The sequence below is a fragment of the Dipodomys spectabilis genome, unplaced genomic scaffold (assembly GCF_019054845.1).
Source record: "Dipodomys spectabilis isolate Male_0828 unplaced genomic scaffold, ASM1905484v1 ptg000089l, whole genome shotgun sequence".
NCBI lineage: Eukaryota > Metazoa > Chordata > Mammalia > Rodentia > Heteromyidae > Dipodomys > Dipodomys spectabilis.
The window spans coordinates 12,393,052-12,407,255 of NW_024870766.1; positions in this window are offsets into that span (position 1 = coordinate 12,393,052).

Below are 14,204 nucleotides of genomic sequence, written 5' to 3' on the forward strand. Positions count from 1 at the left end.
GTAAATAATGCTTCAATAAACATAGTTGTACTGGTAGTTTTAATATGGTCTTCTTTGTGATCATTCAGGTAAAAGCCCAAAAGGATATGTCTAAGACAAGCAGAAAAGTTCAAATAAGTTGATGTTAGGCAAAATGAACCCCAAGATAAGGACTCAAGTGGTTTTTCTTTCTTGCTATTGTTTCTAACATATTTATAAAGTGATTTTTCTGTTGCTTTGTGTGTCCCTCCCCCACTGTATAACCCCTGTTTTCACTCTATTTGATGTTGGTATAATTTGGGGAGGGGAAGGGAAAAAAACAAATTGTTTAAACAGGGATACAGGTGGACCCATTGCAACAATGAGATGTACAAGATGCTATGTTGAAAAACAAAATTTACAACTTTGGAGGAGGGGCAGTGTAGTCATGAAGATGGGAAGGCAAGGATGGTAAGGGAAAAACAAAGGAGGAGGCAACAATGCTTGATAAGAAATGTACTCATTACCTTGCTCATGTAATTGTAACCCCTCTGTATGGTAGTTTCACAATAAAAAACTTATTAATAAATAAATAAAATTCTCTACTTTATCTAAAAAAAAAGGACTGAGAAAACACTAATATATTCACCAATCACTAATAAATCACCTCTGGCCGGGTGCTGGTGGCTCACGCCTGTAATCCTAGCTACTCAGGAGGCTGAGATCTGAGGATCGCGGTTCAAAGCCAGCCCGGGCAGGAGAGACTGTGAGACTCCTATCTCCAATAAAACTACCAGAAAACTGGAAGTGGCGCTGTAGCTCAAGTGGTAGAGCGCTCGCCTTGAGCTGAAGAGCTGAAGGACAGTGCCCAAGCCCAGAGTTCAAGCCCCACGGCCGACAAAAAATAAATAAATAAATCACCTCTGTTTTCTTTCCCTTTCAACTTCAAGCTCCTTTCCTCTAAGGATCTATAATGTCTTACTTACATGGTGTCACTGGCTCTTACCCAAGCCAATATAAATAATTGGTCCTAGATGAACTTCATATTTTCAAGATCTGGCTATTATTCTTTGTCCCTTCCTGGTCTTCTCTATTTCCTTCATTACAATGCTCTGGTCCTTCTACCATCATTAACAGCCTAAAGTTGAAGCTGTTGAGGTTTGTTCATATCTTGCCCATTGCCTACAAAGAACATTAATTCTAATGCATAATGTCTCTAGTATACTATCAACTCAATCTGATCTTTATATTCTATTTGAAGGCAAATAAAGGGTATGTATTTAGTATGAGTTTTTTGAATTTGCATATTTTAAAGTGAAACAATTCATCATCCTTAATACTTAATAAGCCCTTGGTATCCAACAAGAAAGTACATAATATGGATCATGTTAGCATATTGTAGAAAAAAATACTGGGATTTGGTTGCTCCTACTATACATAGACAAATGACTTCTGACAGCTGATTAGTGTGGATTTTTTTCATAAGATAACACGCAACAATAAATAGGAACTGCTGTCCCAGACAATAGTTGGATGTCATTGAATTGAATTCTAACTCTATCTGCTTAAGGTTGGAAGCAAAACCCTCAGGCTGAGGGCTCATTTCCTAAGCTTGCTCCACCACACTTTCTTTCTTTCTGTTTGTTGTATTTGTAATTCTCCCCCACTAGCTCTAAATCACCACTCCCATAATCCCTTTTTTTTTATTCGCCTATTTTTCTCAAGTAGATCATAGAATGAGGGAATTACTTGGGACACTTATTTATATTTATTTGTATATCAAAAATAATACAGATAAAAATACACAAGACAAAAGAAGGGATACATTGGTATAGGAGAAGGAATATAGAACTTCCATACCTTGGCCAGACTGCCACCTTGTACCAATATCCCTGGGCTCATATAGCTGAAAGTTCTCCAAATCCTGTCCTTCGGGTTTTTATGCAGACTTCACATACAGGTATGATGGGTCATGGACAACTGTAGAAAGATAAATGGACTTAAAGGCTATAATCTAATGCGTTTAGACTAGCTGAGAAAACACAGTAAATCTTGTCCAGTCAGATTTTCAGCATTCCTTCCTTAAAGGTGTGAGTCAGGACAGTTTTTGAAACTGGAGCATGTTTACTAGCTACCACCAGAGGACTTAGGTCAAATCATTTAAGATGAACTTTTCCATGATTTGCCTTGGGGAACAGGAATTGTGGCTTTAGTGACTTGCAGAATTAACCTAACAGAATATATGTGAGGGAGGAGGGAACTTCAATTAATGGGAAATTCCATTGCATTTCTGGAAAAGCCTAAGGGCAGGGGTATTAAAGAAATATGAAGTAAAAATGAAAAGAAAGGTGTTAAAAACATTTTCATAAGCCAAACATAATTATGGGTTATATATGAACCTTATACATAAGGAAAGTTCTAAACTGATGCTTTCAAAAATCTTACTATAGTGAAATGATAAATCAAAATATATACTTCTAGTGATATAATTATAGAATGTAAAAAAATCTATCGTTATAGGTACAGCAAATCCTAAAAGTACCTGTAACTACTTCTATTTAAAAACATTATTTGAAAATACCTAGTATGCTTTAAAGTTTTAGTTAATGTTAAAATTGTTGAACTTTATATTTTTATCTGTGTCTAATAGTAGAAAAAATAAAGATCACAAAAAGCAGCCATGGTGGTAAATGGTGAAGCCAAGATTTGAATCTAATATCTTAGTTCCAGATCCCATGTCTTAATTTTCTCATAGATCTAACTGTGCATGTAATTACAGGGAAATTAAAAAAAAAAACACTAGAAACAATTGCACTATATCTTGTCAGCAAAATGGAACTGAGGTTAGGGACAAATGAGATATAGACTAAGTACTTTTTGGAGGTTCTAAAGTCTCATGGTTTTTACTATTTTCATTTAGTTTAGGTTTTATTATCTTACACTTCAAATATTTACAAAGATTATTTAAAATTTAGGATGTCAAACAAAAAAATAATTACAATTTTAAAAGTATTTTCTGATTGATAGTAAATAATGTGAAGGAATTAGCATTGATCTGGCATTGAGAATATGAGGAATTTTGCCTCCTCTTCAAAGTTCCTTTTCTAAAATCATGTTGCTTGTGTAAATCTCTTAAAGATGTTTTAAAGATTTATAATGACTCTCTACATATCAGCAGACTTCATATTTTGAAACTTCACATCTCTCTTTTTTTGGGGGTGGGGGGGATCCGGTCGTGGGGCCTGAACTCTGGGCTGGGCGCTGTCCCTCAGCTCGTCAGCTCAAGGCTAGCCCTCTACCACTTGAGCTACAGTGCCACTTCCGGCTTTTTTCTTTTTGCTTATGTGGTGCTGAGGAATTGAACCCCAGGGCCTCAGGCATGCAAGGCAAGCGCTCTACCACTGAGCCACCTTCCCAAGCCCGAAACTTCACATATTTCTATGGCAGCCACTGTACGATTTAATTCTTCAAAGGTTGGAAAGTTCAGCCTAAAGAGCTGAAGTTAAAAATCACAAAGGGTTAATGAAATTCAAATCACAACAACTATAATTATCTTATAAAGACCACGAAGGACTAGAGAGAGATTAAAATTATATAATATAAAGAATAATTATTTTAATTTATATTAATATTGTTTTCTTAGACCTCAGGTGATTAGCTCAATGAAAATTTCATAAATGTTAGTCAGGAAAATGTAATCAAAAAATTTTTGAAAGTGATGTCTTATACAGTAATCACTGGCTACAGAAGTTTTTGATCAAGTGCAGTTAAAAAAAAAGCAGCTATAGAAAATAAAACAACAAAACATTTTAAGAGAAAGCATTTAAATAACAATTTGATCTAATAGGGTATCTATGGTTAGGATATATTATTTCCATCTGAACTACTCTGGCAATTCTTCTGGAAAGAATCTGACCTAACCATATTTTTTAAAAAGCAATATTGAAAAGCCAAAAGGAAGTTAAAGATAACCAGGGTCAATAGTTCAATTTTTCTTTTGTTTCCATCAATTCTATGAGAAATAACACTAAAAATTGGGACAGATGAAAATTGCACATAAAATATATGATTTGGGGAAATATTCTGAAACCCAGTAAAATCTATGGTTGATATTTTCATTCTACATTGTAGCTGCATACCAAGTTTTTCTAGCCTTGCCTTCAAATATAACTCTAATTCCCTTCGGTTTTGTTATAAAGTCTAAATTAGTGACTTCTTTCTTAGAAGTGGCTTATGTGAGGTAGAACCCTGCAATATTTCAGAGAGTAAAACATGCTACCAATCTTTTCCCAATGGAAATTCATTTACCAGAATAACTGAAAAAAGGAGGGAAAATACCCACACCTTTCCAGATCCTCAAGATAAAACTTCACATTGTGAGCCAGAGACATAAAACTAGCATGGCTTTCTGGTAAGAGTACAGATTATAGTAGACCAGGTTTTAGAATTAAAAATTTTAAAAAGTTGATTCTAAAGTCCATGTCCAAGCAGTATTCCCCGATTGTCAAACTGGAATTTATGGTGGCCAAAACCCTAACATTTCAACCCAAAGAAACTAATGGGTATCTCTGAAATTTGTCTCTCAGGAATCTTAAGCTGCAAAGCCATATTCTGGGTGGATTCATAGTAACTTCCATGATTTACATATTTATCTGTGGGGTTGTGATGAGAGAGGTCTGTTTGGTTCATGGGATTAGCTTTTTCAAAATCTCCATGATGACAATAGTCTGCCATTTGATCCCAATTGCAACTACAATGTACATTACAATGTGGGCATGCCATTTCTGTTTGAACATAACACACCTCTGGTACGTGTGTGTGTGTGTGTGTAGAACAGAAACTATCAATCTATAGCAATAAAAGAACTTTTTCAAACCCTTTAATATGGGAAATATAATAGCCAGTGTTTACCATCAAAGTCAAAGTTTGTGTCAATTGCTAATGCTGTCTCTGGCTTAAAAAAATATACTGTATGAAAAAGAATCGCAAGAAAGAAAAAGACATTTGAATCCTAACATATTTATAAGATGATTTCTTTGTTGCTTTGTATGTCCCTTCCCCACGGTATAACCCCTGTTTTCACTGTATTTGATGTTGGTATAATTTGTGGAGGGGAAGGGAAAAATCAAATTGTTTAAATACGAATACAGGTGGGCCCATTGCAACAATGAGATGTACAAAACGTTATGTCGAAAAACAAACTTTACAACTTTGGGGGGGGGGGGTAATGGGGGCGGAAGAGGGGTAAGTAGGGAGTTGGGAAGGGAGATGGGAAGGGATAGGAAGGGGAAACAAAGGAGGAACCAGCAATGCTTGATAAGAAATGTACTCATTATCTTGCCCATGTAATTGTAACCCCTCTGTACAGTATTTTCACAATAATATATATATATATATATATATATATATATATATATATATATATATATAGTGTGTGTGTGTGTGTGTCCATGGTTTGGAGTTCATTTTTGAGTCTTGGGTATTCTGGGTGGCTTAGCTAAGCACTTTGATATGTTGATAAATAAATGTCTTTGTACTAGACTTGGCATAGTTTATAAAATTCTTAGGGTTAAGAGAGATGAAAATGGAGATTTTTCTATTAATTATGGAATCTCCCTTCCAATCCCACTTGAATTTGTGATAATGAGATGACTTTTGGAAAGCCTTTAGATAACCATCAGGGAACCACCTAACAGAGCTATTAGCTGGGACAGTGCCAAGTGGAGAATTGGAGTTCAACAAGAAGAAAGGGAAGGAAGATGGACTTAAGTCACTAATGGGAATCAAACCTACTAAGAAAAACAAACAGAATAATTTTCCATGTTACAACAATCATTCAACTAAAGTATAAAACCTTGACTGGTACCTAGTTAACCAAGTGCTCAATGCCACCTTGAAAGAAATGTGCTCTAGTAAACAGAAAAATTAAAATTAACATGTACTTTTAACTTTATCTCCCTAATACAACCCAAATAGACCCAATTGCTATCATTTTCTTTCTCTTGAAATATAGAGAGACTTCATCCCTTGAAAATTCTTCTGATAGACAATATAACTATATTTTTTGATGATGATTCAGTGTAAATTACACATTTATTTAGGGGGATAACTAGGAAAAAAAACAAAAGCCTTATAAGCACAGAATAGATGTTTAATAGCTTAATCAGAAATGATACAATGTTCTTATATGTCTTTCAGGTTTTATGAAAATTGAACATGATCATTTAATTGCCAAAGAAGTACTCATAAATTGCATTACTAATTGTAGATATATTTTTTTCATTTAAGGTTTCTGGGTTATTATTTTTATTATTCATTAGTAGCATTATGTATATGAAAATATAATTAGATTCTTTGTCTTAAAAGGTTGATGACTCCTTTCTTTCTTTCTTTCTTTCCTTCTTTCTTTCTTTCTGTTTATGTTACTGAGGATCCGTTCCATAATTTTGCCTATGCTAGGCATCAAGTCTATAATTGAATAATATCCCTGGCCTTCAACTGCCTCTTTAACATATATTGTATTTAAACATGTGTTCCACTGGGGTTCAACTAAGAATGAGGACCTCAAAGTGTTATATATTATGCAAGTTAAATGTCTATGCTACTTTTGAGTGTACTGTGGCTTGAAATGAGTGCCTCCTACTGAGTTTTACTGTTCATGGCTGGCATTCTACCACTTGGGCCATGCCTCCAGCCATTTTTATTGGTAATTTGGAGATGGAATCCCTGGACTTTTCCACCTCCACTGGCTTCAAACTGGGATGCTTGAGATATCATTTGCCTACGTAACGAGGGTTACAGATATAAGCCATTGGTTCTTAGCTTTATGGTATTTTTGTACTATAAAAATACTCGGTAAATATTGAAAATTCTACGTGCAAATTTAAGACTTTCTTCAATGACCTTACTTTTTTCTGTGAGGTCTTTTCAATAAAAAACATAAATAATAATTGTGCATAACTAGCTAAGTATAGACAATAATTTCTTTTTTAAATTTTATTCTAAAGGTGATATACAAAGGGGTTAGAATTACATAAGTCCGGTAATGAGTGCATTTCTTTTTGAACAGTTAGGCAGTAATTTCTAAATACACACACATGAATGAGTATATATGTATATGTATGTATATATACATTTATATATACATATACATACATCAGATACATAAATACAGCTCTATATTACCATATACATATAATAGCAATTAAGTTCTGTCTTGGCTACAGTTTTTAGAATATGGCCTCTATTCATCATTTAAGCTTCATTTATTTTGGAATTTCCACCAAGGAAATTAGAATCTAATCAATGAGTTAACATATCTAAGATGGTTTAGAAATGTAAATATGTAAACAGAAGTACAAGAATATATACATTGTAAGTATTTTCTTTTTTGGAAACACTGGAGTTTGTACTCAGTGTCCTAGGCACGCAAATGCTTTATCTCTAAACTATGACCCCCACAAACTTTCCATTTTTGTCTTATTTTTTCAGTCGTTCAGGTAAAATCTTGGTTTTCTCCAAGCAGCCTCAGATCATGGACCTCTTGCTTCCCACTCCTACATTGCCATGACTACAAGCAGTCATGGTGAAGCTTGCCATAACCAGTCCCTTTACTTTTGTACAAGAGGCAAAAAAACCATCAAATGGTAAAAGCAGCAGCATAAGAAAAATATAATCTAGTGTGTTTGTATCTGATAGGATGCAATTATGTTTCACATGTCAGGAATTACAGTGTAATCAGGATTTAAACAAGTTTATTCTTTTCTCATATATATATATATATATATATATATATATATATATATATATATATATATATATATATATTTATCAAGGAGAGATCAAGGATGCTTTTCTGGTGTTGCACTTGGGATATGGCTTTATTTTGAGAACTCAGCATTCCAGCTGAAGCATTAGCCATGTCCTTGCCCTCCATCTGTCATCTGGGAAATAGAAGGTCACAAGTTTCCTCTTTTATAGCATTCCCTAGGCACAATATATTTAACATTTCACCTACTTCCTACTTGCTAAAATGTAGTCATATATCTACACTGGCCTGCAAGAGAAAATGACAAATTCTCTCTTTCTTCTTGATAACCAGACAACAGTTAAAATGGAAGGAAACTTGCTATGGAAAAAGGGGAAAATGGGTGCTAAAGGGCAGAGTTTCAATGCGAATATTCAATCCACACTCACGGAATCCTTTATAACTAGTTTTTCCTGATCATTACAAACAGCAGCATCTTCTTTTTATTCACAAGTGTTCAAAGTTTTCTACTTTCAAGTGAATTTAAGAAAATGGTCTTGAATATGACATTAAGAGAAACAATAGTTTTATGCTTAGGTTTGTAAACATTACATGAAATAATTTAAGTATTTGGCAATCCGTGAAGCACTCAGTAAGTATTCAATAAATCTTGCCTTATTATTCGTGTCTTTCTCATTTTGCCTCTTCCTTTGGCCCTGTGAACCATAGCAAGTCAGTTGTTAGATCTTGAACATCACCATAAAGAACCTCTTGTCCTTTTCTATACACTGTTCATAAATTTATTTCATTAAAACTCCCATAACCATTATATAAGCTCCCAACAGATTTTTAAATCTTTAGAATTTTACTTCCTTTATGATCATTCACATCAACATGATAGAAATTCTTTACAAAGAAAATAATCTAATGAAATTACCTACAGAAAAATACCATGCTTACCTGATTAATATGTTAGATGACTCAGCCTTCTATCCATACACATACTTGTATCTGGTGTCCATTAGCTTCAAATACCATCAATAGCACAATCTTGATTTCTATTTTGTATCCTATCCTACCAAATGTGTTCTTTCTTAGAACAATTGAATATCCTATCCTGATGCCTTTCCTAAGAAAATGAATTTTAATAATAACCATTGCAGAGATTTTTCTACACCAAAATCATATTGGGAAGGAAATACTTTAAAATCTCATAGTAACTATGTAGGGGATTGGTATAATTGATCCACTGAAAGTACTGATTTGTTATTTTTTGGAATTTTATAATGAATGTTTAAAGTAGTTTTAAAATAAATCAAATTGATTCCTCAAGAGTAAAATAGCTTCTCACTCTGAAAAATCTACTTTTTTCTTTTAAGAGGGGTTACAGTTACATAAGTAAGGTAGTGAGTACATTTCTTGCCAAACTTGCTATCCCCACCCTCATTTTTCTCCCTCTTTCCCTCCCTCCCCCCTACAAGTTGTACAGGTCATTTCCCACATAGAATATTGTGAGTATCGCTGTTGCATTGGTTCTTCTGCTGCTTTAAAAAAAAATTCTCCGCATGAAATTTTTTTTCACTTAGAATCATCTTATATGGTCATGTGTACATAGCTTTTGAGCTTTTCTGCTCATCGATTAAGATTATTCTAGACATATTAACTATTGCAAATAAGAGAAACCTAGGACCTATATTTCTTTAAGTCTGCCTTACTCAATATTATTAATATGATTTTTTCCAAGTCACAAGAGGATTTTCTTTGTTGTTGTTATTTTTAGTGTACTATATGATTTATTTTTGGTTCTTTTGTATGTTCTCCTATAGTATATACTGTGTTGTCATTGTATTTGCTTTTGGTACCCTGCACCTTGTATATACATTTATGTAATTTGGGAAAGGGAAGGGGAATAACAAAATGCTGAAACAAGAACTCAGGATGACCCATTGCAGCATGATACTCACAAGACAATGTGTTGGAAATGAACTTTACAACTTTGGGGGCGGGAAAATGGGGGGTTGGGGAGAGGAATAGAGGAAGAACAACAAAGGAGGGGGTAATAATGCTCAACAAAAAATGTACTCATTACCTTACAGTATCTTTACAATAAAATAGCCACAAAATAGAAATGTGAGCTAATATGTATATGTACTGATAGGTTCCTACTAGATTGTGAGCACCATTGGAATAAATGAATGCTTCACTCATGTGTGCAAAGATGCACATAAAGAGTTCCTCAGATAAGATGCTCTATGAATTTACACGTTTAATTTAATGAAAAAAACATATAAGTATCATATGTTGTCTGTGTGTAGAGTTTACATCATAAAGAATAAGTGGAAATGAAGCAAAACATTAATAAAAACACCAAGGCAAAACAAAATATTAGAAGGAAATATTTTCCATGATTAGAAAGTAGTGAAAAGTTGGAAAACAAAATGAAAATTTTCAGTGAATTGAATTATTAATTATTTCCTAGGGAATCAAAGACATTTTGATGGTTAAAGTAATTCCTTACCTATTTTAACACCCCAAAAGCATCTACTGAGACTTGAATCTGAGATTTCAGCCAAGTGAAGTCACATCTATTTATTCTCAAACCCTATTGCCAGATTACACATTAATCATGTCCATACCACAAAATCTTGGTCATAAGAGGAACTGAAAGTTGTAAAATCTGGTAAAATAAGCAAAAAAAAAAGTTTTAATTGAAGATGGGGGGAAAGTGGCTAAGCATAAAACACACTCACGCCTAGGCTAAGGAATGTTTAGATACAAATTCTAAGTATGTAAGAATATTTTTGGTCCCATAAACAAAACTTATCACTAAGAAACAAACACTGAAAATTGAATTAGAATTCTACTACATGGAATTTTAGTATTTCTGAAAGCATGGCTAAGATAGTTCTATAAAATTCTTCAAGTTAAGAATTCAGTCATTCTTTACTAGCCATACAACGGACAAGGGTCTCATATCTAAAATATACGTGGAACTCAAAAAATTAAACCCCCCAACAACAAATCCTCAAAGAAACAACTGCCCAATAAATAAGTGGGCGAAAGACTTAAAGAGAAACTTCTCTGAAGAAGAAAGAAGGATGGCCAATAGACACATGAAGAAATGTTCAACATCCCTAGCCATAAAAGAAATGCAAATCAAAACAACATTGAGAAATCACCTCACCCCAGTTAGAACGGCAAAAAATCAAGAACTCTAACAACAACAGATGCTGGAGGGGATGTGGACAGAAAGGAACCTTACTTCATTGTTGGTGGGAATGTAAACTTGTTCAACCACTTTGGAAAGCAGTATGGAGGTTCCTCAAAAGACTTCACATAGAACTCCCCTATGACCCAGCAATCCCACTTTTGGGCATTTACCCTAATGTTTACAAACAAGACCACACTAAAGCTACCAGCACAACTATGTTTATTGCAGCATTATTTACCATAGCTAAGATATGGAACCAACCCAGATGCCCCTCAGTCGATGAATGGATCGAGAAAATGTGGTATATATACACAATGGAATTCTATGCCTCCATCAGAAAGAATGACATTGCCCCATTTGTTAGGAAATGGGAAAACTTGGAAAAAATAACATTAAGTGAAGTAAGCCAGGCACAAAGAAACATAGGTCCCATGGTTTCCCTTATTTGCAATATCTAGTGTATGTATGAGTCAAGCGGAAAAGGTCAGATAATGTGATGTCAGGAAAATGAACCCTTAGATATGTATTTTAATGTTTTTTTTCTTTCATGCATGTGTTTCTAACGCATTTATAAGATTATCTCTTTGTTGCTTTGTATGTCCCTCCCCCACAGTATAACCCCTGCTTTCACTATATTTGATGTCAGTATAACTTGTGGAGGAGATGGGGAAAAACCAGTTGTTTAAGTATACAGGTGGACCTGTTGCAACAAAGAGAAGTACAAGTTGTCATGTTCAAAACGAGCTTTACAACGTTGGGGGGGGGAAGGAGAAGGATTGGGATTGGGGGGGAGGGGGGAGGCTGGGAAAGGATGTGAAGGGTAAACCAAAGGAGGAGGCTGCAATGCTTGGTAAGAAATGTACGCATTATCCTGCCCATGTAATTGTAACCCTATGTTCACAAATAAAATAAAATTAAATTAAAAAAAAAAAAGAATTCAGTCATTCAAAACAAGTAATTTGACTCCCAATTAGGCTAAATTAGCCATTTTGTATCAGACTTAATTCATTGATGATGTGTGTATGTCAGTATTCCTGAAATCCAGAAAAAAATAGTTTTCTATATCATGAAACTAATATATTATAAATATAAACTCTATGTCCCTGTATATTATTTAGCACATTTAATTATCAAACTATTCATAACAGTCATTTTATGGCAGTAAATCAAGAAAAAATATAGTAGCTCCTATTTTCATAACTACTGGGACTTTGCTGAAGAAATTACTATTGATGGGCTGGGAAGGTGGCTCAGTGGTAGAATGCTTGCCTTGCATGCCTGAGGCCCTGGGTTTGATTCCTCAGCACCACATAAGCAAAAAGAAAAAAGCCGGAAGTGGTGCAGTGACTCAAGTGGTAGAGCGCTAGCCTTGAGCTGAAGAGCTGAGGGACAGCGCCCAGGCCCTGAGTTCAGACCCCACGACCGGACCCAAAAAAAAACAAACAAAAAACAGAAATTACTCTTGATTTGTTCTTGTTAGGGAAACATTATCAGGTAAGATGATCTCTGGGCCAGTAGGAGAGAGGCAAGTGCTGAAAGAACAGGAAGAGGACTGGAAGGTCTGCCTATATTCTTAACTGAAAAGCAGGAAGTAGCAGAGTGACTTTCCTTCTTGATTTGTATCCCAGTTATTACTTGTTTACAAGTTGTTAATTAAAGAGGCAGAAAGACCTCTTGGTCTAGGTAAGTCGGAGTGTCCATGTTAACATAAAAATCAATGTGAATTCTTTCCTACAATTTGCTTCTTCATGCCAAGGGTTCACCTTCAAAAGGTTCAGCTTTCCCATGCAGTGCATAAAGCAAAGAAATGAATTACTTCTCCAGTTAGCTTTTCAGTAAAGAAGAGTCTTCCCTCTGCAGCAACTTAGCCTCATCAGGGGCTAGGCACCAAATTCACTGAAATGTATGGCTGCTTCTTTTCTTTCATGTAAATACACCCAGTAGCTTAAGAAAGCCATTCTTAATCCTCTAAGAAGATTTGAGGTGATCCTAACTCTCCTTACTATTGCAAAATAAAATGAAGAAAGTGTGTGAGACAAAGCAACACTGAACCAGACCTACTTACTACTGAGAATAAGTGGGAGAAAATGTGTGGCTTGTTCATCAAAATAAATAATGTGGCTCTGTTCCATATTAGAGTAATTTCCTCCACTGAGTTTGGAGATTAAAGGCTGGATAGAATAGAAGAGAAAGTAAGAGACCCAGAAAGCAAGAAACCTAAAACAGTAATAATATCTGAAAAGAGAATTAACATCTAGTAAACAGCAAATGGAATGTGTAGACCCTAGTTCTAGGAGCTGGTTCTCCTAGAAGCAGCATCTACATAGCTGAGCACAGGTGTCAAGGTACATGTTTCCATTACATTCATGCTGGATATCCCAGAGACAATATGTTAAGTGGAGAGAACAGGAGCTACCAGGAGAGCAGATTAAAAAAGATGACTTGAGGGCTGGGAAGGTGGCTCAGTGCTAAAGTGCTTGCCTTGCATGCATGAGGCCCTTGGTTTGACTCCTCAGCACCACATAAGCAGAAAAAGCCAGAATTGGCTCTGTGGCTCAAGTGGTAGAGCGCTAGCCTTGAGCTGAATTGCTGAGGAACAGTGCCAAGGCCCAGAGTAAAGGCCCCATGACTGACAAAAATATAAATAAATAAAGAGGTCTTAGAATTAATGTGATAACAATTCTGATTTTTGTTTCTTCTACTTACTTTGAAAATTGAGCAAGCTATTTATAGATTCCTAAGCTTTAAATTCCTCTGCATTTAAATATTTTTTAAATAATTAAAAAAATTATTCTGCTTTTTTTGTCAGTCCTGGAGGTTTGAACTCACAGCTTCGGTGCTATTCCTGAGCTTTTTAAAAAAAAAATATTTTTTTAATTGAGATTAGGTGATTATATAAATTTCACATATTTCATAGTATTGTGGAATAGTGATACTTAGTTAAATTTAAATTCCTTTAAATTCCCTGTACTTAAATATTAAAAGGACAATTTTATTAAGCAATATATTAATAGGTGATATTAAATATTTAATGCATTCAAAGACAACTGTGGTCCGCACTGATAAGAGTGTTAAACTCACCATGCCTTCATTTCACACAACAAAACCCAGAAGTAAGCATCAGATTTACCCTTGTGTGTGTGTGTGTGTGTGTGTGTGTGTGTGTGTGTGTGTGTGTGTGTGTGTGTGTGTTTGGGTCCTGGAACTTCAACTCTGGGCTTGGCTCTATCCGTCAGCTCTTCAGCTCAAGGCCAGCACTCTACCGCTTGAGCCACAGCACCACTCCCG